This window comes from Rhinatrema bivittatum, chromosome 16 (genome assembly GCF_901001135.1).
Source record: "Rhinatrema bivittatum chromosome 16, aRhiBiv1.1, whole genome shotgun sequence".
Classification (NCBI taxonomy): domain Eukaryota; kingdom Metazoa; phylum Chordata; class Amphibia; order Gymnophiona; family Rhinatrematidae; genus Rhinatrema; species Rhinatrema bivittatum.
The window spans coordinates 16,923,133-16,948,271 of record NC_042630.1 but is presented as its reverse complement, the minus strand read 5'-3'; the positions used below and the strand labels follow the sequence as shown (position 1 = coordinate 16,948,271).

Genomic DNA, 25,139 nt, shown 5'->3' with positions numbered 1-25,139 from the left:
TTTTGTAGCGTGGGAGGAGATGGGAAGGGGGGGGGGGGGGATTTCAGGCTCGTGCTTCCGGACCCTTTTGTCAGCGTCAGCGTTTTCTGCCCCCCCTCCCCCCCCCCTCGCCCGGCCGTGGGTGGGTGGGGGAAGGGGCACTGGGCTTCCTCTTCCTCATAAGGATGGGGGATGCTGCTGACTAAACAGGAAGCAGCATGTGAGGAATATTAAACGCCCCCACCACCACCACCATCCATCACAAGATGACAGCTCTCTTCTCCTTCCCTCTTTTCAGGGTGGTGCCCTCCCCTAGCCAGCCATGAATGGAGAGAGGGAGGATGGGGCTCAACAACCAGAACTTTCCAGAGGTGGGGGGGAGGGGGGCATCCATTTCTTCTTCTGTAGGGATGAACCCCCCCCCCCAACCCACGCCTGGTGCCTGTTTGAGGTTAGGAGTCGAGTCAGGGCGAGCGACCCCCCCCCCCCCCCCCACGTTCAGGCCCGCCCGGCCGGTCCCGAGGACGGTTTTAACCCACTTTTCGGTTCTGTCTCCTCCGCAGGTTTTATGCCTCCGCCATGGCTCCAGTGTGACCCTGCCGCCTCCCCCTGCCTCCTCCTCCTGCTGCTGCTGCTAGGAGCCCGGCGCGGGCAGCGGCCGATGAGAGAGGAACGGCTCAGGTAAGGGCATGGGGGGGCCCCATCTTCTGGCCCGTGTGACACAACCTATTTCTGCGCGCCAGACTTCCACATCCTCCAGCCTGACTGTCAGAGTGGGGTGGGCGCTAAACCTAGGCCGAGCCACTGAAACTGCGATATCAGATGCCCCCGGGCGCCTTTCCTTGCAGGCCGGTGCCACCGGCAAGGTGAGCCTCTGCCCCGGTTTCCTTCCGATTTTGCCGTGTCGGTGGCAGCCTCCTGCTGGGGAAACTGCACCAACACACGCAGGGGCAATTCCTGGCACTGTCCTGTGTTCCAGAATATGGTGGCTGAATTTCCTGCCCCCTGACCTAATCTCCCTCCCTCAACCCCAAACCAGCTAGTTATGCCCAGATCCTCCTCCTCCTCCTCCCCTTCCCACTTCTCTTGAACAGTTAATTAATCTTTCGGACAATACAAGGACTAGGGGACATTCCATGAAGTTAGCGCGTAGCACATTTAAAACAAATTGGAGAAAATTTTATTTTTCACTCAAACCAATTAACTCTGGAATTCATTGCTGGAGGATGTGGTTAAGGCAGTTTAGCGTAGCTGGGTTTAAAAAAGGCTTGGATAAGCTCCTGGAGGGAGAAGTCCATAAACTGCTATTAATCAATAGGGAATAGCCACTGCTTGTTGCTGGTATTGGTAGCTTGGGATCTATTTAACGTTTGGCTACTTGCCAGGTTCTTATGGCCTGGATTGGCCACTGTTGGAAACAGGATGCTGGGCTTCATGGACCCTTGGTCTGACCCAGTAAGGCATATCTTATGTTCACTTGCGCAGGTTTGCTGTCGCTCGCTTGACCAGGCCTGCCCTCTGCTCCCTTACTCTCTCTTCTCCTGCCTTTCTGGTACCATGAGTGACCGTAGAGGGAGGCCGAAAGCAGCTTTCTTCGGTCTGCTGGCTATTTGCACGCCTGTAGATGAGTAACGGGTGCTAAGAGAAGGTGGGAATGGCAGCGCTGATGCAGTCTGCTCTCTATTGGCCTTTTTCCCCTGGGCGTGTCTGCGCTCTCTTGCACCCTCTCTCTCATGCTCGCGTCTCGCACGCACACTGTCCATGCTGGCTTGTCTCTTGCCCTCTCTTCCCCCCCCCCCCCCCCCCCGCGCGCTCTCCAGGCTCCCCCACTGCCCCTTCCTTTACCCCTTCTCGTGTCGTCGTCAGGCCTAGCACCTTGAGGGCGGCAGGAAGCACCTCTCTCTCTCTCCTCTGTCTGTTGGCTGTTTGCGCTGCTCCTGAGTCTGGGGGAGGTAGGTGGGAATAGCATTGTAGGTGTGAAGCACCTTGCACAGCCCGATGGCACGATGTTTGTTTGCCTGCAGCGTGGCTCCAGCTTGGCTGTGGTGTTTGTAGTACTTTGATAGTATTTTGATACAATGCAATGAAATACTCGTGTACCACGGGGGGTAGATTACATCGCTCACCTGTAAACATTACATTGTCTTATTACGGTTAGCATTACTGTAGTATCATGTTGCCCGGTCAAAATGATACTTTGACGTCTGAAGTGTAACGATGCTACGGGAGCTTTGCTGTTGAATTACTGGGGTATGTTGCAACGTGCACGGTTAAGCCGCTACGGCCCGACGCAGCAGCGTTCCTGCAGGTTTTACGCTATCACGAGGCCATGTTGGCGTTACTGCTGCATTTGAGAGAGACCCAGTGGAGAGCAGGGTGAGTCGTGCCGCAAAGCTGCAGTGACCACGTTTAATACTTCAGTATGTCGCGTTATTACAGTAGTATTGGGCGTGGGGTGGCGCAGCCGGGTTCTGCCACTGCTGTTTGGTATTTCAAGCTTTGGTCTACAGTGGTCTTACAGATATGATATATACCAGGACTGAAAAAATGGCAAACGTGGTAGCTGTGTGCCGTGGTATTGCTGCATCATGGCAGTATTTGCAGGGCAGTATTATGTGAAGGTGGTGTAGTTTTGTTATACCTGTTGAACACTGCAGCGGCATTGCCTTGGTATACTGTGGTGGTGGTGGTGGTACTGTGGTATGTTTTTGCTGTGCCGTGGCAGCATTGCTGTGATATTGAGCGGTGTTGCTGTGATATTGCGTTGGTATGCTCTGGCGGTCTTGTCATGGTGGCATTATGCAAAATTGAAACATACCTTGGTACTCTGCAGCAGCGGTAATAGGGCCTCGGTGGCGTTTTCAGTGGTATTATGCAGTGTTACTGTGGTATCATGATTCTTTGGTTTGCATGGTGGTGTTACCATAGTAGTGCTATGTAGTTTTGCTGTGGCGTTATGTTTTGGTATGTTGTGGCAGTGTTTCCGTGGTACTGTTATGTCTCAGTGCATTCTGGCAGCATTACCGTGTACTGTTTTGCCTTGGCATGTGTTGGCGGCATTGTTATGGTACTGTTATGCCTTTGTGCGTGCCAGCGGGATTGCTGTGGTTCTGTTGTGCCTTGGCTCGTGTTGGTGGCATTGCCGTGGTACTGTTTCACCTTGGTGCGTGCCAGCAGCATTGCCGTGGTACTGTTACGCCTTGTTGCATGTTGACAGCATTGCCTTGGTGCGTGCCAGCAGCATTGCCGTGGTACTGTTACACCTTGGTGCACACAGGCAGCATTGCCTTGGTGAGTGCCAGCAGCATTGCCGTGGTACTGTTTCACCTTGGTGTGTGCCAGCAGCATTGCCGTGGTACTGTTACGCCTTGGTGCGTGCCAGCAGCATTGCCTTGCAGCGTGCCAGCAGCATTGCCGTGGTATGGTTATGCCTCGCTACACTGTGGTGGTCTTATGCCTTGTTATACTGCAGCATTGCCTTAGGATTATGACGTCTTGCCACGCTGTGGCGGTGTTGCTGTGGTATTATGCTTTGGTATGCTGTAGCGTTGCCCTGGTACCGACGTGGGGCTTGGTTGGATTCTGCAGCGCTGATACGGCGTCGCTGCCTTTCGGGTGCATAAGGAGAGATTTCAGGGAGGGGGAGCGCGCAGATGGCGGCACGCTGGCTTGCCTTGATTATTTGCGGCGCTCGGCGAGGGGGGGGGAGGGGAGAGGGGCCTTTCGCTGGAGAGGGGTGGGGGGGGGGGGCCAGCTCAGGTGCGTGTTGAGTCTCCGCTGCGTGAGGAAGGTGTTGCCGTTGCCTTAGCGACAGACGAAGCGCCGCAGGTGAGACGTGAATAGAAACCAGGACGGGCGAGCCTGAGCGGGAAAGAGCCCGGCAGAGACTCTGCCACGGGGGGGGGGGGGGGCGCGTCTCGTCTGTCGCCCTCTTCTCTTTTTACCCTGCTGTTTTGTACAGAGCACGCTCTCCCCATAATGCCTCCCCCTCCCCTTTCTTGGTTTTGCCAGCAGTTAACTCACAAAACCGGTCGAGTCTCTCCCCCTCTCCCCTCCTCCTCCCCGCCAGCCCTGCGTCACAGCACCGAGTGGGCACAGAAGACAAAAAAACACCCCCCCCCCCCCCCAAGCCAGCCCGACCACATACCAGAACAACAAAAACAGAGAGAAGACTTTCTGCCTGAAATGAGAGCGTGTGAGAGTGAGTCAAGGCCTCTGCCACCCTCCACCAGCTCTGCCCTCACGCTGTGACCAGCTCCGTGCCCCCCACCAGGATGCTGAGTAAGAGACGAAAGAAGTGAGTCAACATGCCGAGGCCCACTCCACACAGCCCTCCCCCTCCCCAAATCCATGAGGAGAACCCACCACCTCTACCACTGGAACAGCCCTCCCCTCCCCAAATACATGAGGAGAACCCCCCACCTCTACCATTGTAACAGCCCTACCCCTCCCCAAATCCATGAGGAGAACCCCCCACCTCTACCATTGTAACAGCCCTACCCCTCCCCAAATCCATGAGGAGAACCCACCACCTCTACCACTGGAACAGCCCTCCCCCTCCCTAAATCCATGAGGAGAACCCACCACCTCTACCACTGGAACAGCCCTCCCCTCCCCAAATACATGAGGAGAACCCCCCACCTCTACCACTGGAACAGCCCTCCCCTCCCCAAATACAAGAGAACCACCCCCCACCACCACTTCCTCTACCACTGGAACAGCCCTCCCCTCCCCAAATACATGAGGAGAACCCCCCCACCTCTACCATTGTAACAGCCCTCCCCTCCCCAAATACATGAGGAGAACCCCCCACCTCTACCACTGTAACAGCCCTCCCCTCCCCAAATACAAGAGAACCACCCCCCACCACCACTTCCTCTACCACTGTAACAGCCCTCTCCTCTCCTAATCCATGAGGAGAAACCCCCCCCCCCACTGTAACAGCGCCCCTCCCATGATAGCCCCCGCGTGCTCTCTCTCACTCCTACCCCCCGCACCTATTCACGCTCGCCCTCTCTCAGCTCAGTTCCAGGAACGTAATCGGGAATAACAGGTTATTCCAACACTGAGGGTAATTATTACCTGTGAGTCTCTCATTCTCTCCCCCCTCTGATCTTTTCCTGCTTCGCTAGGGGGTAGCGCGCCAACTGAAAATACCGCTCCACTCACTGTAGTCATAATTACGCCCTCTCTGGAAGGCTGGCAATCGCAGGTCTGATGCCCTCCTGGAGCACGGGTCCCGCACGGCACCCTCCGTCCCCCCCCCCCCCGGCTTTCCTCGGGGGGGGGGGGACGGAGTGACTCGCCCCCGAGGTCTCGCGCAAAGTCCGTGGCAGAGCTGGGGATTAGAACTTAGAAACAGGGAAGGGAGAAAGTAGTGGACCTTTTTTTTTTTTTTTTTTAATCTCACCTCAGTCCCTGCATTTCGCCTTGGGTGGCTGGAGGAAGCTCTCGGGTGTATATATTTCTCTCTTTTGTAATTCTGAACTCCCTTCTTAAATTTGCCATCTCTGTCCCGTGTCCTGGCATGCAACCACCTCCCCAGGAGGCTCCTTCTGTAACTAATACCGCTGCCTCAGCCACGCTCCAGCCCACGGGGCATCCTGTACGTTTTCCTGTTACGGCGACACCAGCGTGTTAAACGCGCTGTCTGAGCTGGTCTGTGTGTGAAGGACGTTTGCACTGCAACTGCCTGTGAATGGGCAGTGTGTATGGGAGGGAAGCCGGTGCTGTCCCTGTCCTGTGATGGGGCAGTGTGTGTGTGTGGGAGGGAAGCCGGCACTGCCGCTGCCTGTGCTGTCCCTGTTCTGTGATGGGGCAGGGTGTGAGAGAGGGAAGCCGGCACTGCCGCTGCCTGTGCTGTCCCTGTTCTGTGATGGGGCAGGGTGTGAGAGAGGGAAGCAGGCACTGCCGCTGCCTGTGCTGTCCCTGTTCTGTGATGGGGCAGGGTGTGAGAGAGGGAAGCCGGCACTGCCGCTGCCTGTGCTGTCCCTGTTCTGTGATGGGGCAGGGTGTGAGAGAGGGAAGCAGGCACTGCCGCTGCCTGTGCTGTCCCTGTTCTGTGATGGGGCAGGGTGTGAGGGAGGGAAGCAGGCACTGCCGCTGCCTGTGCTGTCCCTGTTCTGTGATGGGGCAGGGTGTGTGGGAGGGAAGCCGGCACTGCTGCTGCCTGTGCAGTCCCTGTTCTGTGATGGGGCAGTGTGTGTGGGAGGGAAGCCGGCACTGCCGCTGCCTGTGCAGTCCCTGTTCTGTGGTGGTGACATTAAAGCCGAGGGGGATGGTGTGAGGGTGAATCTTGGCTCCGGTGTGCTGGCGTGTGTGCTTTTTTCAGTGAGCACAGGCCGCGAGGCAGTCTCCATCCGGCCTGATTCAGCGTCATCTCTCTGATGCATCTCCTCGAGAGTGGGGGGGAGAGACCCCCCTCCCTCTTAAGCACATCAGCAACCTGACCCCCCCCCCTCCCTCTTTTCCCATTCCCTCACCCGTCATGCTTTTTTTTTTTTTCTGGCTCCATCCCTCGCCTTTGCCGTTTTTGCACTGCCTGTAACCGATTTCCGGGCCTAGTCTGCTTCCACCCAGCTCATTGCCAGGATGGCCAGGGAGCCCGTGGGGAAGGCTAATAATATCCTCCCCTTCCTCTTCCTCCTCCCTCCATCCCCACCAATTCAGGGAGAAAGGGAGGAGGGGGGGAGATCCCTTACTCTTATCTTACTTTCTTCTCTCCTGCCTTGGCGTTTCCTGCTTTCTCGGCGCGTTCTGGGTTTCGCAGCCCTTTTGCCGCACAACGCGGGAGGACTTTGCAGGAGAGAGATACGATGAGAGAGGCCTGTGATTACTGGGGGCGTTTGCGTTTTGGGGGTGAGGAAGGCGGCGGCGGGGAACCCCGCCAGTTAGGGTGGTCCGTGACTGGGCGGTTGCTGCGTGTGTATGGTGGGTTTATTTTTGGGGGGGAGGCACCTGTTTGATATTGGGCTGGGAGTGGCCATCGAGGACATTCCCTCCCCCAGCACGAATTCTGCGAGTGAAAATTGGGTAAAATTATTATTTTTTCATTGTTTCCTTGCGACCGGCAGTCGCTACGTTGTTCCACGGCGCACCGGCTTCTAACCCCGTTGAGAGAGAGCGTACCCGGGGAGGGGGAATACTACCTGTGCAGTTGGTAGTTTATTCAAATCTTCTTGTGCGCTTTTCCAGCAAAAGTATTAATTATTAAATAAAAGTTAAAAAAAACCCGCCCACAGAAGATATTGAAGAAAAAGTGCACATGGTCCTTCCGCTTTAGCAATGTATATATTCTGGTTTTCAATACACCAAAGTGGATTGTTTTTAGGTGCTGTATGTATTTCCCTTCCCCCAGTGGGTAAGTTTACATCCAGGGTGAAGTGATTTTGACCAAGTTCCGTGACACCAAGACACTTAGCCAGGTTTCAGTATTAATTTTCATTTCTGTTTAGTTTCATTGTATTCGTTTCGTTTTTTTATCTTATTTTATTATCTTTTCCCAGTTCTTGATCCAAGTTACATCTACCTGTTCGATGTAATCGCACTCTTTCATGCGTGTTTTTTAACGTTATAATGTAAATCGAAATATGTAACATTGCTACGTGAATTTCGGTATATAAAAATGTTAAATAAAGGTCCCAAGAAGTAGCAACAGATAAAGACTGAACACAAAAATGCCCCTCTTTGCTGACTATGTCCCTTCTATGCTTAACCTCTCCCCCAGCTCTCTGGTCCGGCACGAATAGACCTCCCTGCAGATGCACCATTCTCGTACAGGATATGAAACAAATTGGGATAAATCTGAGATCTTCCCTTTAGGAAATAAAGCAATGGTCCCTGACTGCAAGACTAATTTTCGGCTGGCCTCAGCTGATTTTCAATTCCTTGGGGTTTATATTATTAAAGACTTTCAGGATTTATATGCCCAGAGCTTTGTGGGACCTATAAGTAAAATAAAGCAGAACCTGCACGAATGGGGACTGATCTGCCCGAACTTTTGTATTCGTTCCAACACGTGCCTTGTTCTATACCGCTGAGAGTGTTTGAACTACCTAGCAATGTGGTTAAATTCATTTGGAGATATAAACAGGCGAGGCTAAGTTTCTGACAATTGTGGATGCCCAGAAAGCAGGGGGGAGGGGAGAATGGTGTTGCCTAATTTAAAAATGTAGTACTAGGCAACCAGATTGGTGTGTGTTAAGTCCTGGGTGGGACAAGTGGCTACCCCCTGGAGCGGTTTCAGATGGATGTGGTTAATTTAGCAATGCTACTTCTTCTTCCAAGAGAATTCCCTCTCCGAGAGTGTGTAAGTAGGGGGCAGCCTATCCTGGCCTACTGGAAAAGATGGTGGTATTGCCTGTTGCCCTGAGTTTTGGAAATTCTCTTGTTCCAGAGTGTACCTTTTTGAAAGAAGTTTAAAGAATGGAGAGTACTGGGCCTTTTTGGTGTCGCCCAACTTTGGGATGACTTCCAATCCTTTAGCGATCTCAGGGAGGAGTTTGACTTGCCGGCCTATGTAGGTGCAAAATATTGGCAGCTGCGAGAAGCGTTGGCAGGCCTCCTAGATATTTCGGTGCCATTGAGGCCAGTGAAGAGATTGGAGGGCCATCTTAGTGACCTGGATGTCTCTGTGCCAAAGAAATCGCAGCAATAGAGTGGGGGAGCCCTGATTGGCAAATTCAGGGCAGAAACTTCACCAGCTCTGATTGATTGAGAAATGGAACGCAGACTCGAGCACTACCTAAGATCATATGGGTAACTGCCTGCCATAGCGCCATATCTACCAAACGGGTTGCGTTAATGATTAGGTTGTTACGGCGAACCTGTCGTACGCCCGTATTTTATCATAGTTTGCACTTAACCTTAGACGCTGCTGACTGGAGGGGGTGTGGTGGGCACTGTCGAGGGGTTAGACCATTCTGGGCACAGGTCACGCAGGACATCACCGACCTTCTAGGTTCCCCTGTGAGTATAATGCCACTAGCAGGTCTCCTGGGAAGATGGGCTGGCTCGTTAATTCCTCAAAAGTATAGGCCCTTCCTTGGTTGGCCAGCTTTTGCTGGTGGCCAGATTCACGATGGCCTCCTTCTGGAAATACAGTCCTCGGGGTGGACCATTGGCCATGACACAAGTGCAAGATGTAGCAGATATTGAACTTTTATGGTATATACTGGAAACTTTAAGCACGAGAAGATAATGGGGCACATATATTGTGATTTATTACGAGACTGGCTAAACAATGAAGATGTTAGTGAAAACCTGTCCCACTTGGTTTGATTCAGTTAGCTACAAATCTTATGTACTGCCCATTTTTTTTCTTTTTATATGTTGAACTGTTGTACCAAGAGAGCATTATTGTTTGCAAGTCTCTCTGTCTGTATTTCCCACCCTTCTCCATAGGCTTCATGGATAAAAAAAAAATACATGTGGTCTTTCCCCTGCTGTGCACACTTTGACTATGTCCTCCTTTTTCAAGATTAGCTCTCCCCTGCAATGGTGGGCTGAGGGGTGCCCTTGCATGTACTCTGTGGGCGAGTTGGCGGTGTGAAGTACTAAAATAGACTCTTATCGATTAATCATTTGCATGTTTAATATTTGCTGACATAAGGCCAACGCCTGCTTTGAGGAGGCCTGTGGTAGACTTCCAGGTTTCCCTAGCCCAATTCATATCGGGGCAGGCTAGGCTGCTGTTTTGGTAGTCCTTGGAGGGTGCAGCACTTTGGGGTGCCCTCCTAACCTGTAGCATAGGAGCTCAGGTTGGGATTTTCTTTAACTTCTATTTTTTTTTAGGGCCTAGCAATTTCCTCCTCTCCCTTTCTGCTGCCCGCTCAGTCAGAATCAGGCCTAGGATCTGGTCTAATGAGCATAATGTGGTGTATGGTTTTCCCCCCTCCCATCCTAGTTCAGGCCTGCCACTGCAGTGCCAGTCCTCCAGTTGAGTCCTCCTGGAAGCCCTGCAACTCTTCAGATGTTGCACCATTTCTCTGGGGCCCCCTAGTGGAGGCACCAAATTCTAACAAAAGAAACCTAGGTCCCAGTCATTGCCCTTCTGGATCCCCCGCAGTCATGGCCCCTAAATCTTGCCATTATGGGATCGTTGAGATTACCTACCCCCGTCCTCTGGTGGCATCCCTAGCCCCTGGCTGGAAAGGAAACCCAGATCTCTTCCAGCACGGCACAGGTTTCCTGTTGAGCTCTCGTTTAAGGGCCGTCCTCCAAGAGACGCCTCTACCGTAGCAGACTGTGCCAGAGGGAAGGCGCCGAAAACCAGGCATTGTCGCCCCCCCCCCCCCCCCCCCCCCCGGCAGGGCAAGAAGAGTGCCACAGTGTGAAAAGCAAAACATGAATTCCATTTCTGGTTTTGGGATTGCAGTGCTGGAGAGACAGCTGGCGGGGAAGGCTGACAGGCTGCCAGAAAAAGGGGAAGAGAGGGAAAGCTCAGCTGGGGGAGGAGAGACTGAGGGGGAGGGAGTGTGAGGGTTGAGTAATGCAGTCATTCTTCTGTTTGCAGGCGAGTGATGTCACAAAGTCGTTCTCATGCCTGCGTGTGTCTCGCCGCCTTTACAATGGAAGAAGTGAGAGAGAGAGAGAGAGAGAGGCTGGAGAAATGAGAGGGTGGGGTGAGAGAGACAAAAAAGACCAAGACCGAGGCGGGCGGGGAGAGGGGAGGAGGCGGAAGTGGGAAAAGGGAAGAAGAGGGGGAGGTGGAATGGAGAGAGAGAGGGGGGGGGAGAGAGAAGGTGGGGGCGACAGCTGGGAGAGGAGAAAGTCGGATCCACCTTAAACACATTCCCGGCACAGGGAGCTGTGTCTGGGTCCTCCTTTTCTTTGTGTTGAGAAGGCCAGGGTTGGCCACGGCTATTTAACCCCCCCCCCCCCCCACCAAAAAAAAAAAAAAGGTTTTATGTTAAGGCGTCTTGCACCGCAGCCCGTGCTCCCCTTGTGAAATCCACCTTAAGTGAAAATAAAATAATGAAGCCTGTGTGTGTGTGTGAGTGAGTGATAGAGAGAGGGCGTGTTTCTGAGTCAGGGAATCCCAGGCTGCCGCGCTGGGGGGGGGGGGGGGGGGGGGCGGGCGAGGGCCTGGGCGGCGCTGTGACCTCAGCAGCCCTTTAAACCGGTGAGAACGGCGCGTCCCATGCCGGGGCGGGGATAGACGTGAGTGTGTGTGGGGTGGGGGAGGGAGCGCGATTGAGTCATCAGGAGGAAGAGGGAACCTGATAAAGGAGAGTACAGTAGTAGTAGCCGAGCTCGCCTGGGACAAGGGACCGCACCGGGCACGCGCGCTCTCTCGCGCTCTCACACACAGACACACACACGCGCGTGCGTGCGAGCGAGGAGGGGAGCCAGAGTGGCCGACATGTTAGCGGCATAAGCGGCCCCGGAGGGGGGAGCCTGGAGCCGGAGATGTGAGCCTGGCGGCAAGGAGCCCGGTGGAGCCACCTTCTGTGTAGACGGGAGGAGCCCCCCGACCCCCATTCATTCCCTCTTGCTCGCGTGGACGGATCCGGAGGACGCTTTTTTTTGGTTTGGATTCGTTGCGGTGGGGATTTATTTTCCAGACTGGGCTCGGGGGGGGGGGGCGGCGCTGACTCCAGCGGCCCCAGGCTCGGGAGAGTGCTCTCGGCAGCCGTGAAGAGGAAAGAGGGGGGACCTGGCATCTCCTCCCCTCAGCCCCACCCCCAACTTCCACCACAAGCCTTCCCTGAATCTTCCTTTCCTGGACCAGGAGCAAGAGGTAAGAGACTGCCTGAACAGCCCCCGAGAGGGCTGAGCTTAACCCCTGCCCCTTGCAGAGGAAGTTGGTGGATTGAGGGGACATCATAAGTAGTACAAGGGGACCAGCAGCTTCATCTGATTCCTGGCTCTGCCACGGTAGGTGTCGTCTGGGTCGCTGGCTTTATCTCACTGTGCCTCAGCTCTGCTCCTGCCTCCTGGTGTGTGAGCTCGGGGTCCCATCCCCGGCTCTGCTCCTGCCTCCTGGTGTGTGAGCTCGGGGTCTCATCCCCGGCTCTGCTCCTGCCTCCTGGTGTGTGAGCTCGGGGTCTCATCCCCGGCTCTGCTCCTGCCTCCTGGTGTGTGAGCTCGGGGTCTCATCCCCGGCTCTGCCTCTGCCTCCTGGTGTGTGAGCTCGGGGTCTCATCCCCGGCTCTGCTCCTGCCTCCTGGTGTGTGAGCTCGGGGTCTCATCCCCGGCTCTGCTCCTGCCTCCTGGTGTGTGAGCTCGGTGTCTCATCCCCGGCTCTGCCTCTGCCTCCTGGTGTGTGAGCTCGGGGTCTCATCCCCGGCTCTGCTCCTGCCTCCTGGTGTGTGAGCTCGGGGTCTCATCCCCGGCTCTGCCTCCTGGTGTGTGAGCTCGGGGTCTCATCCCCGGCTCTGCCTCCTGGTGTGTGAGCTCGGAGTCTCATCCCCGGCTCTGCTCCTGCCTCCTGGTGTGTGAGCTCGGGGTCTCATCCCCGGCTCTGCTCCTGCCTCCTGGTGTGTGAGCTCGGGGTCTCATCCCCGGCTCTGCTCCTGCCTCCTGGTGTGTGAGCTCGGGGTCTCATCCCCGGCTCTGCTCCTGCCTCCTGGTGTGTGAGCTCGGGGTCTCATCCCCGGCTCTGCTCCTGCCTCCTGGTGTGTGAGCTCGGGGTCTCATCCCCGGCTCTGCCTCCTGGTGTGTGAGCTCGGGGTCTCATCCCCGGCTCTGCCTCCTGGTGTGTGAGCTCGGGGTCTCATCCCCGGCTCTGCCTCCTGGTGTGTGAGCTCGGGGTCTCATCCCCACCTCTGCCTCCTGGTGTGTGAGCTCGGGGTCTCATCCCCACCTCTGCCTCCTGGTGTGTGAGCTCGGGGTCTCATCCCCACCTCTGCCTCCTGGTGTGTGAGCTCGGGGTCTCATCCCCACCTCTGCCTCCTGGTGTGTGAGCTCGGGGTCCCATCCCTGCCTCTGTCGCTGCCTCCTGGTGTGTGAGCTCTGAGTCCCATCCCCCACCTCTGCTCCTGCCTCCTGGTGTGTGAGCTCGGGGTCTCATCCCCACCTCTGCTCCTGCCTCCTGGTGTGTGAGCTCGGGGTCTCATCCCCACCTCTGCTCCTGCCTCCTGGTGTGTGAGCTCGGGGTCTCATCCCCCTCTGCTCCTGCCTCCTGGTGTGTGAGCTCGGGGTCTCATCCCCACCTCTGCCTCCTGCCTCCTGGTGTGTGAGCTCGGGGTCTCATCCCCGGCGCTGCCTCCTGGTGTGTGAGCTCGGGGTCTCATCCCCGGCGCTGCCTCCTGGTGTGTGAGCTCGGGGTCTCATCCCCGCCTCTGCCTCCTGGTGTGTGAGCTCGGGGTCTCATCCACAGCTCTGCCACTGTCTCTCTGCTTGACCCTGGGGCAAGGGGTGGGTGTCTATTTATTCTCCCCCCCACCCTTGCCTTGGTTCTAATCCCAGGCTCTTCCTCCAGCTCTAGGAAGACTGTAATGGCAGATGAGGCCCATCTAAACTCTGCCCAGATTCGTCCTTAGTGCTGTGCCCAAGATTCCTGAATTCACTCCTTTGTAATTAAGGATCCTCTGTGTTCTTGAATTCTGGTTTGGTTGTCTCCTCCGTCTCCCCTGGGAAGCTGTTCCATGCATCCACCACCCTCTCTGTGCAGAAATATTTTATGATGTTCCTCCTGGCTTGTGGCCCCCTTTGAGCCTCACGTCTCTGTGTTTTAAGGCGAGTGATGATTATTTTCAGAGCTCCACACGTGGCTCTGTTGTGAGATGTGACGTAAAGTCTGGGGGGGGGGGAGACACCCCCTCCCCCCTCCCTCCTCCACCCCCCCACCTGAGGTCAGCACGCTGCTCTCCTTACTGTTACACAGGGGTAGGTCAGAAGGCGTTTGAGGTAGAAAACCCCCTCCCACCACCACCAATTTATGTGAGCTGAGAAGCCCTTGCTGGCTGCTGCCTTCCGGGAGAGAGATCTCAAGTGCAGGAGGGCAAGGGGGGGGGATCGCTCGCAGGCTGTCCTGCGCTAGCCAAAACCCCAGCCTCCACGGCAGAGTCAGAAGGAGCCGGGGTAGTTCTGCTCGGGCCCGGGAATCACGTTTTACCACTGCATGCCGCTTTCTCTAGCTCTCGTCCCGTCCCCCCTCCTGTCTCTGTCTTTCTCCTGGCCTGTGGCAGAGCCCCGGAGTAGTAATTTCATATCCTAGGCAGGAGAATTAGGTAAGGCACAGTTGCTGAGAGACTGAAGGGCATTTCCTGGCCCTATTCAAAAGTATATGTGACAACAAAACAGCTGACGGAGTGAAAAAATGACAGAGCAAACTCCAGTGAGATAAAAGGGCTAGGAGCCACCTGGGGGGGGGGGGGGGGGGGGGAATGGTCTTTATTCCCAGGGCTGGGTGATTGAAAGGGCAGAAATGCCTGGAGATGGTCTTTGTTCCCTCTAGCATGTGACACAGTGAGATAAAGGCCTGGTTAAATCTGGTTCAGATCTAACAGCCACCTCCAAAACTTACATGCCAAAGATGGATACCAATCTCCTTCTGCTTCCAATGCCGCCTTCCGCCCTCCCCCCACCACCTCATCAGATTATCGTCACACACACACACACACACACACACACACACACACAAACACTCACCAGGAGGAGAGGGGAGCAGCATATCTCCCTCCTGCAAGCTACTGCTGCAGTTCAAAGCTTGCCTCAGAGAATGGTAGTGTGGAATACAGTCAGATAGGAAGGAGGATACACCTGCGGAAGGTCTTTGTTCCCTGCACCATGTGATACCGTGAGAAGGGGTAGAAACACCTGGGCATGGTCTTTATTCCCTGCAGTGTGCGACACAGTGAGATAGAAGGGTACACCTGGGGAAGGTCTTTATTCCCTGCACCATGTGATACAGAGAGATGGGATAGAAATGCCCAGGGATGGTTTTTATTCTCTGCACCGTATGATACAGTGAGTGGGAAAGGATTGAAATGCCTGGGGATGGTTTTTATTCCCTGCACCGTGTGATACAGTGCTATATAAGGAATAGAAATGCCTGGCAATGGTCTTTATTCCCTGCACTGTGTGATACAGTGCTATATAAGAAATAGAAATGCCTGGCGATGGTCTTTATTCCCTGCACCTTGTGATACAGTGAGAATATACAGAAATGCCTGGGGATGGTCTTTATTCTCTGCACCATGTGATACAGTGCTATATAAGGAATAGAAATGCCTGGGAATGGTCTTTATTCTCTGCACCATGTGATACAGTGAGTGAGAAGGGACAGAAATGCCTGGGGATGGTCTTTATTCCCTGCACTGTGTGATACAGTGAGTTAGAATATACAGAAATGCCTGACAATGGTCTTTATTCTCTGCACCATGTGATACAGTGCTATATAAGGAATAGAAATGCCTGGCAATGGTCTTTATTCCCTGCACTGTGTGATACAGTGCTATATAAGGAATAGAAATGCCTGGGGATGGTCTTTATTCCTTGCACTGTGTGATACAGTGAGTGGGAAAGGATAGAAATGCCTGGCGATGGTCTTTATTTCCTGCACCATGTGATACAGTGAGTTAGAATATACAGAAATGCCTGGCGATGGTCTTTATTCCCTGCACTGTGTGATGCAGTGCTATATAAGGAATAGAAATGCCTGGCGATGGTCTTTATTCTCTGCACCATGTGATACAGTGCTATATAAGGAATAGACATGCCTGGGGATGGTCTTTATTCTCTGCACCGTGTGATACAGTGAGTGAGAAGGGACAGAAATGCCTGGGGATGGTCTTTATTCCCTGCACCGTGTGATACAGTGAGTTAGAATATACAGAAATGCCTGGCGATGGTCTTTATTCCCTGCACCGTGTGATACAGTGCTATATAAGGAATAGAAATGCCTGGCAATGGTCTTTATTCCCTGCACCGTGTGATACAGTGCTATATAAGGAATAGAAATGCCTGGCAATGGTCTTTATTCCCTGCACTGTGTGATACAGTGCTATATAAGGAATAGAAATGCCTGGGGATGGTCTTTATTCTCTGCACCGTGTGATACAGTGAGTGAGAAGGGACAGAAATGCCTGGGGATGGTCTTTATTCCCTGCACCGTGTGATACAGTGAGTTGGAATATACAGAAATGCCTGGCGATGGTCTTTATTTCCTGCACCATGTGATACAGTGAGTTAGAATATACAGAAATGCCTGGCGATGGTCTTTATTCCCTGCACCGTGTGATACAGTGCTATATAAGGAATAGAAATGCCTGGCAATGGTCTTTATTCTCTGCACCGTGTGATACAGTGCTATATAAGGAATAGAAATGCCTGGCAATGGTCTTTATTCTCTGCACCGTGTGAATCAGTGAGTTAGAATATACAGAAATGCTTGGCGATGGTCTTTATTCTCTGCACCGTGTGATACAGTGCTATATAAGGAATAGAAATGCCTGGGGATGGTCTTTATTCTCTGCACCGTGTGATACAGTGAGTGAGAAGGGACAGAAATGCCTGGGGATGGTCTTTATTCCCTGCACTGTGTGATACAGTGAGTTAGAATATACAGAAATGCCTGGCGATGGTCTTTATTCTCTGCACCGTGTGATACAGTGCTATAAAAGGAATAGAAATGCCTGGCGATGGTCTTTATTCTCTGCACCGTGTGATACAGTGAGTTAGAATATACAGAAATGCTTGGCGATGGTCTTTATTCTCTGCACCGTGTGATACAGTGAGTTAGAATATACAGAAATGCTTGGCGATGGTCTTTATTCTCTGCACCGTGTGAATCAGTGAGTTAGAATATACAGAAATGCTTGGCGATGGTCTTTATTCTCTGCACCGTGTGATACAGTGCTATATAAGGAATAGAAATGCCTGGGGATGGTCTTTATTCTCTGCACCGTGTGATACAGTGAGTGAGAAGGGACAGAAATGCCTGGGGATGGTCTTTATTCCCTGCACTGTGTGATACAGTGAGTTAGAATATACAGAAATGCTTGGCGATGGTCTTTATTCCCTGCACCGTGTGATACAGTGCTATAAAAGGAATAGAAATGCCTGGCGATGGTCTTTATTCTCTGCACCGTGTGATACAGTGAGTTAGAATATACAGAAATGCTTGGCGATGGTCTTTATTCTCTGCACCGTGTGATACAGTGAGTTAGAATATACAGAAATGCTTGGCGATGGTCTTTATTCTCTGCACCGTGTGATACAGTGAGTTAGAATATACAGAAATGCCTGGCGATGGTCTTTATTCCCTGCACTGTGTGATACAGTGCTATATAAGGAATAGAAATGCCTGGCAATGGTCTTTATTCTCTGCACCGTCTGATACAGTGAGTGGGAAGGGATAGAAAAGCCCTGGGGATGGTATTTATTGTCTGCACCGTGTGATACAGTGAGTGGGAAGGTATGGAAACGCCTGGGGATGGTCTTTATTTTCTGCATTCCTTGATCTGCTCTGACTTAGATGAGGCTGGAATGCTGGGGCATGAGGGATATCGGACAAGGATTGACTCATGGCTGCTTGGCCACACGCTGAGGGCTTTACACACTAGTCTGGTACCCTTGCAGACGAGATGCAGTCGTTGCCATGGAGATGAGACAGTGAGCGGCGGCTGCCTCCGCTTTTGGGAATGACGGGGATGGGCCATGAACCCCACTCCTTTCTCTCCCGGTTCGCGCTGACATATCCTCCTTCCCGCGGCCCCCCCACCGTCTGTCTCTGCGTGTTTCTCATTTCTCGGTTTCGCATCTGCCTCTCCTCTGCTGTCTTTTTTTTTTTTTTTTTCCTTTTGACGGGTTTCCGTTTCCCTGCACCTCAGCTGTTTGGCACTCTTGGTCTCCTGCCTGTCTCTCGCTGGTTTTTCTGGATTATGCCTTTTTTTTTTTTTGGCTGACTCAGCTCTTTCTCCGGCATGTTCCCCGTGTCTGGCTTTCGTTGGTCTGGCGTGTCTCTGTCTCATCTGTCTCTTAGCTGCTTGCGTCTGTGTCTGACCAGTTTGAATTTTATTCCTCTTCCCTGTTTCTCCGCTGACGTCTCGCTCACGTGTCTCTTGTCTGCTTCTCTGTAGCCTTGCTAGGTTTTGCTCGCCTGCTGTCGCCTGTCCCATCTGGTTCACGTTCTTTCTTTAGGTGTAGCTAAGATGAGCTTTGAACTCGGCTCCTCAGGTGCCCGACTCCCTTTTACTCTCTCAATTTTTTTTTTTTTTTACTACTAGGAGGCAGAAGGTCCTCTGCAGCCTATGAGCGTTTCATGTTGAGTTCTGAGAAGTGACTGTTTCAGGGCTCGGGCAGAGGTCGGGGACAATGGGAGGTTTCTGAAACCGCCAGGTCATCGTCCCTGGGGGCGTTTAAAAACCCCAGTGCCTTCGCAGAAGCACAGGAGGAACCGAGAGAGCTGTTTTTTTTTTTTTTTTTACAAGAAAAGTAGCTTCATGGCCTCGAAAACAACTCCCTCCCCACCCCTCGCTTCCAGGAAGCCTCTGCTGCCCCATCTTCTCAAGAATTTGGAGGAGGTTCTGAGCTGCAGGTTCCTGCAACCCTGTCGGGCAAATGCCTTTCTGCGCTGCAGAGGGGCCCTCGCTTGGCCCCATGGGACCCGCCTCTCATTCTCCCTTTCCTGCTACGTGGAGGAAAGTTGTTAGCCCAGTGGCGAGAAATGCTAGACACTCTCCCTCCTCACCAATCCACAGGAAGGCTTTAGCAGGCGAGGGGACACCGGGCACAGTGATGCTTTTTGCAAGACCAGAGGTGCAAACTGCAGGGGAGACTGGAGGCAATGTGAGGGGCCGGGGGGAACATGCAGGGGAACTGGGGAGAGCCAGCTTTCCCAGACTCCCATCCGTTAGCATCGGCTCAATTAGATCCTGCTTGCGGCCACAGATTTTATTAAAATTTCCTATTTTCTGCCCAGTCTGGTATGCACGTTCTAGGCGGATAGCGAGAAACGAAACGTTTAAAACGTACCAGATGGACAACCTGTGTCGGGCTCGTTACCTTCTCAGGCCCGTGATTGGGGGAGGGGGGGATGAGGCTCCTTACCTGTACAGGAGCAAGGGGGGGGGGGGGGTGAGCGTGTGTTCGTCAATGAAAATTGAAGACTAAATAACGCTGAAGGTTTCCTCTCCTGCACCAGGCTTTGGTAAACTGGGGTTTTCAGCTGCGATACAGGAAAGATGGGGGGGGTGGGTGGAAGGAGAGACTGTCTGGAGGCGTTGCTTCAGAATTTTAGAGGCCGGAAGGAGGAGGAGGGGAAAAGGGGTTAAAAAAAAAAATAAACTGAAAAACTCTCACCAGAGAACTTCCCCCTGCTGCTGGGTGGGCAATGAGGGGTAGGTTGTCTCCAAGATTATAAAATTTATAGATTAGCTTCGCCTCTTGGCAACCACGAACAAACACACGCTCCATGAGCAAAGTCTCTCTCTCTCTGCCTTTCACTCGTGCTTTCACGCTTTTTCACTCACGTTCTAACTTTCACTCTTTCTTGGGTTTCTCATTTTTGTATTCCCTTACTCTTTCCCTCTGTCTCTTGTCCCCCCTCCTTATTCTCAAGTTATTGCATGTTCATGCTCTTTCTTTGTTTTATTGCTTTCTCCTCCTTTCTTCCCTTCCCTCCAGCAGCTTGTACTCTGACCATTGCACAGGAAACTGGGGAAGGAAGTTGGCGTCTGCTTGCTCAAAATCCTGCTTCCTGCTGGGCCTAACTTTTTTTTTTTTTTTTTAACTTCCTCTCTCCAGGGCTTCTCACAGATTCAGACTAATGTGTGGCCCAGCTGGGGGAAGGGGGGTGTAAGACGCCAATATAGTGGCTGGAATGTTAAGTGGCAGATTATTTTCAGTTTGGGATTTGTTGCTGTGGATGTGGACTTTGAAGGCAGCAGCGTAATTTCTAATAACCACCTTGTCGTCAGTTCTTTTTCTATTAAAAAAAAAAAAAAAGGAATGAGAAAGAAGAGTCATTGTTATAAAGCAGGAATATTGCTCAGCCATCACTTGGCTGGGTTGGATAAAATATTACCTGGGGGTATAGTTGGGGCCCAATTGCGCCTGAAGGCACTCTTTGCCCTGCGATTGTTCCATTCTCGCTGCCTTGGTGGAGGCCTGTTCCATCCATTATGGCGTAGAAGATTACCAAGAATTAATCTAAAATTGAATAGATGACCTTTTCGTTCACTGTTTGGGTCAGGGATTGGATATCTTGGTGTCCCTTCGCCAACCTTTTGCTATTCTGTCCCTCCCAGACTGTCTCATCATGGTGCCCCTAAACTTTAGTAAGAAAGGAGCCTTATAAGCAGGTGTGACATTGCAGTTGGATGCCTTGGGATGGGGAGCTGTGGCTGAGCTGCCCAGGGTTCAAACAAATGAGCAAAGGTGGATGCCACCTACAGTAGAGTCGTCATTCTGAACTGATCCAAGGTTTCCTAGCCATTGGGGCTACGGTGCCCCAGCAACCTTTTAGAGTGTGATAGAGTGCGGCAGTGAGGGGGATGATAAAGCAAAGCTGGCCTTAACCCCAGGGAAAATATAGTGGATAAAAGGAAGGTAGGGGATGGAGTCCCCTTGGAGGGTCATAGCAGCAGCAGTGGTGATAGCACTGGGCACAGCGGTTGTGTTGGCCTCGAGACCATCCATGTGCTAAAGAGATGGCAGAAGACTGATCACCGATCACTTTCGTCGCTGGTGAACCGAGACCCGACACCATGAGGGGGGATTGCCCGGGGAATCTCGCTGAGTAATGAAGTGAAAGTGTCGTCTGTGGGCGTTGAAACCTCACGCAGGCCGGTTTTCTACACACACACCCCCCCCCCCCCCCCCCCCCCCGTGGTCCTGTTTGCAGCCCTGCTGGTCCTCCTGTACAGTGTTAAGGGGAGAAACGTAGAGGTCAGGACTGCTCCTGAGAAAGGTGGTCAGTAAAAGGTGAAGGAAAAAGATGAGTCTAAGATGTGTGAAGCTTCTGTGATTTCTAAAAGAAGCCCGGCATCGCAAGGGAGTAAGGGCACAGCCGGCGTGGGCGGGCAGGGGAGTTTTGGGGAACGATGATACAGCATGATGTCACCGGCGCCGGCTGCCTCTCCTGCGTGTTGGCCTCAATGACACAAAAGGGGTTTCCCCACCCCCCCCTGTTTACTTCATTTCCTGTTTAAGATGCCATTTCTCTTCTCTGCCTCCACGCTACAAGGGCGCCGGGGACATGGGAGCCCCGAAATTCCCACGCTGCATCCATTGATACATACGTGCCGGGAAGCGTGGGAGGGGTTTTTACAGCGTTTCGCTAGGGCGTGCAGTAGAGCGGCACTTGGTGCGTATGCTGTCACACGTGTGTGAGTGTATAGAGAGGGGTGTATGTGTATACAGGCTGTTTTCTCCAAGTTCTGGTTTGATTTCTGGTTAGTGAGAGTTTGTTGGGGGTTTTGTTTTTTTTTGTTTTGTTTTTCACAAACCTGCCCGAGTCTTGAGTAAAGCTTTGAGAAAGCGAGAGTTTCTCTCCCTTCCCTGCCTCTGCTCAGTCTCTGCCTGTCTCACATCTCGTCTCCCCACTCCCACTGCCCTCTCCTGTCTATTTATTTAACCTAAAATGACTTTTCAACCTCCACGCCAAGGACAGAGGCAATTTTACAAATATAAAATGCACATAATCAAATAAAAAGCCTAACACACAAACAAACTACCCTGAGTCTAGTTTCTAAACAGTCAGGGGGTAGGTATTCAAACACTGCTTAGCTGGTTAAATTGGACCCTTCCGCCTAAGTGACTGCCGCTGAATATCCGGCTGGATACGTGGCTTATCCGGCCAAATAGTTAGCTGTATAGTCAGTGGGCGTGCGACCTGTTCGGCTAACGTAGCCGGATAAGTAGCAATATTCAGCCTCATCTGGTTAAGTTAACCGAATAAGTTGGACATGGCCCCATAGCAGGGCTAAAGTTAGCCGGATAACTTATCTGGGTATATTCAGTGGTATTGCCGTGCTGCTGAATATCCCGTGTAAGTTAGTGGGATAACGGCTAGCATACATAGTCAGATCTGTTTTAATATTGGCCCCTGATTGTAGATAGGGTGCTCTAATGAGATGTTCCATCCTGCTGAGAAGTTATCTCCCCGAAAACTTGTTAAACGGTCCTTTTTTTTTTGTTTTTGTTTTTTTGGGCTTTTTAAAGTGCCTTTGAGATGCTCCCAGCATGGTGTTCCAGCTTGTTGGAGCAGTTACAGATCTTGCATGGTTTTCTACACTTCCCAGGTGTGCTTGGGGAGGGGCCTTTGGGTTACACATCACACTTGCTCTTCAGGAAGGGGGTATATACAGTTGTGCTCCCAAGTTTACCTATCCCTGGCAGGCTTTGTAAGATGTGTAGCATTTTAAGAAAATGTGAGGGATCAGACGAAACACATCTATTATTTTTAATGTTTGAAATTAATACTACTAAACATCACAGATTAGCACAATCATTAAACAAACCATAGCAATAAGGGAAATAATAAAATGGTCTTGTTCAAAAGTTTGCATAGCCTTGAATGTTTAGGCTGATAATATGCACTTGAGCTGACACACACAGGTTGAGAGGGCAGTGAAGGGTAGGTATCCACACCTCTGCCTTGTTTAATTGTAATTACTGTCTGTGTATAAATAGTCGATTAGTTTCTTAGCTCTTGAGAAACCCTTGTGCCTTTAATCAAGGATTGCACTGACTTTGGTTTCTGAAGCATGGAGAAAGCAAAACAACTGTCACAGGATCTGCAAGCAAAAGTAGATCAACTTTATAAATCGGAAAAAGGATATGAAAAGATAAAGATTTGAAAATGATGGGTTCTGTTAATACCAAGCCACGGTCAGGTAGATCAAGAAAGATTTCAGACACAACTGCCAGGAGAATTTGTCGGGATGCAAAGAAAACCACCCCAAGCAACTTCTACTGAAAATACAGGCTTCTCTGAAACAAAGTGGTGGGGGTGTTCCAGCATGCACAATAAGGAGATACTTCAACAAAAATGGGCTGCATGGTAGAGTTGCCAAAAAAAAAAAGCCAATGCTTGCAATACACCAAACGGCACCTAGAGACGCCTCAGAATTCTGGAACAAAATAATTTGGAGTGAGGAGACCAAAATTGTACTTTATGGTCACAACCATAAACCCTATGTTTGGAGAGTTTGGAGAGGAGTCCACACCATCCCTACCGTGAAGCATGGAGGTGGATCTCTACTGTTTTGGAGGGGTGTGAGCTACAGTGGTTCAGGGAATTTAGTCAGAATTGATGGCAGGATGAATGCAGCATCTTATCAGAAAATACTGGAGGGGAGCCAGGAAGCTGTGCATGGGGATGCTCTTGGTCTTTCCAACGTGAGAATTGAAACATAAGATCAAGTCGAGCGTTCAGCGGCTGCAGCAGCAGAAAGTGAAGGTGCTGGAGTGACCATTGCAGTCTCCTGACCTCAACACCATTGAGCCACTTGGGGGAGAAGTCCGACCTGCAGTTCATGCGAGACAACCAAAGAATTGACAGGGTCTGGAGGGTTTTTTGCCAAGCGGGATGGGCGGCTTTACCCCATGAGCAAATAAAAGGTCTCATTCACAGCTATCGCAAAAGGGGGCAATCCACGATATTAAGAACTAAGGGTGTGCCAACTTTTGAACAGGACCATTTTACTATTTCCTTTATTGTTATGGTTTGTTTAATGATTGTGCTTTTCTGTGATGCATAACACAGTTGTAATTTCAAACATTATTAAAAGTAGCAGGCGCGTGTTTTGTCTGATCACGCCCGTTCGCGTCTTGCAAAGCCTGCCAGGGGTAGGTAAACTTGGGAGCAGAACTGATCCTGGGCCTTCTCTGGCCCCAGCCCTACCAAAAGGGGTTTCTCACATTTTGCACACCTCCTACAGAGGGGGCTTTACTTCGCTTCCATGGGTTTTTTTTTCAATGGCCCCCTCCTTAGGGACCCGGGGGGGGGGGGGGTTATTAAATGTTTGCATTAGCAATGCCTTCACTCTTCCCGCTCTCCTCCCTCCTTCCTTGTGTATGGCTCGCTCTCTCTGTCTCCTTGCACCCGCATCTCTCCATTCTTCTCCTCTTCCCCCTTTGGGCCCTCTTGGTTCCTTGCTGCCCTCCCTGTGCCGCCCTTTGCACGAAGGGCCCCCATGATTGCAGCTTCTTCCAAAGATAGCGGCTGGAGCCGGGAGGGAGGGGGGCACATCCTCCACTCCAGCCCTGAACTCTGCAGTCAGAGAGAAGTTATTCTTAGCTGTGACTCTCCACCACGTGTCACGGGAACTTGGCATGACCCCGCGCGCTCTCTTCTGGTGCCTTCTGAGGATACGGAGGTCTGCTGGGTTATGGGGTGGGAGAGGACACCTTTTAACCCCTGACCCCAGGGAGGGATTTCTTGCCTTTGCTGCCCCTAGCCCTGCGGTGGTTCCCTTACCGCCCTCTGTCCGGGACCTCCGTTTTCCCAGTCATACCCGCTTGAGCCTCCCAATTCCCTGCCGCTCCTCTCCGCAGACCCTCCTGTTGGATTCCTACCCACCCTTTGCAACCCGGACCTGAGAACCTTCCCCACCCCCGATTTGCTCCCTCCGCAGAGCTCTCACTCCACTGTTATTAGAAGCACAGAGACCCCCACCCAGGCGATGGTCCCCAGCAGCCCCCCGCCGCCTCTGGGCTTGCGTACAGGGAAAGGCAGAGGCTGTAAGCACCCAGCCCGGCCTGTCTCTTTAATCCCCGCACTCCCTGCCTTCTGTTAGATAGAACTGGAGCACCGAGCTCTGTGGTGGGAGGGAAGGGCTCACGGGTCAGGGGTAAGAGGGGTGGCGAGATTGGAGGACCGTGGGGGGGCACAAGCTTTGCTGCTCCCAAAAGTTGTGCCAGTCTAGGCTCTGCAGGCCTGTGCCTATCGGGAAATCCCTGGCTGCTCTGACCTCCTGGGTTCATGGCAGATTTTGGTTATTCACCAAATAGGCCTCGGTCATTATTAAGGAACACAGAATCTCCTCACAGTGCCCCCCCTTTTTTTTTTCCCCTATGGGAGATCACGGTTATTGGGAGAGAGTCAGCATGGAATAGCAAAGGGCTCTGCAGGGCATGACTGAGGAGCAGCGGAGGAGCTGTGTGCATTGGGGGGGCGTTTCCATATTTGAATAGCAGGGGGCTCTGCAGGGCATGACTGAGGAGCAGCGGAGGAGCTGTGTGCATTGGGGGGGGCGTTTCCATATTTG

The 25,139-nt window shown here is 52.4% G+C and overlaps 1 protein-coding gene across 6 annotated transcripts in view; it reads left to right on the top strand.

The window, feature by feature from the left end:
• KDM6B (lysine demethylase 6B) overlaps positions 1-25,139 on the top strand; it is a 68,102-nt gene that overhangs the window by 12,626 nt on the left and 30,337 nt on the right. For 4 of the 6 annotated variants that reach the window (XM_029580485.1, XM_029580484.1, XM_029580482.1 and 1 more), the window contains exon 2: positions 543-660. The gene's annotated coding sequence lies outside the window, so the exon portion shown is untranslated. Of the gene's footprint in view, positions 1-542; positions 661-11,267; positions 11,720-25,139 lie in introns of those variants that run through there. The other 2 variants (XM_029580483.1, XM_029580481.1) reach the window with 1 other exon arrangement.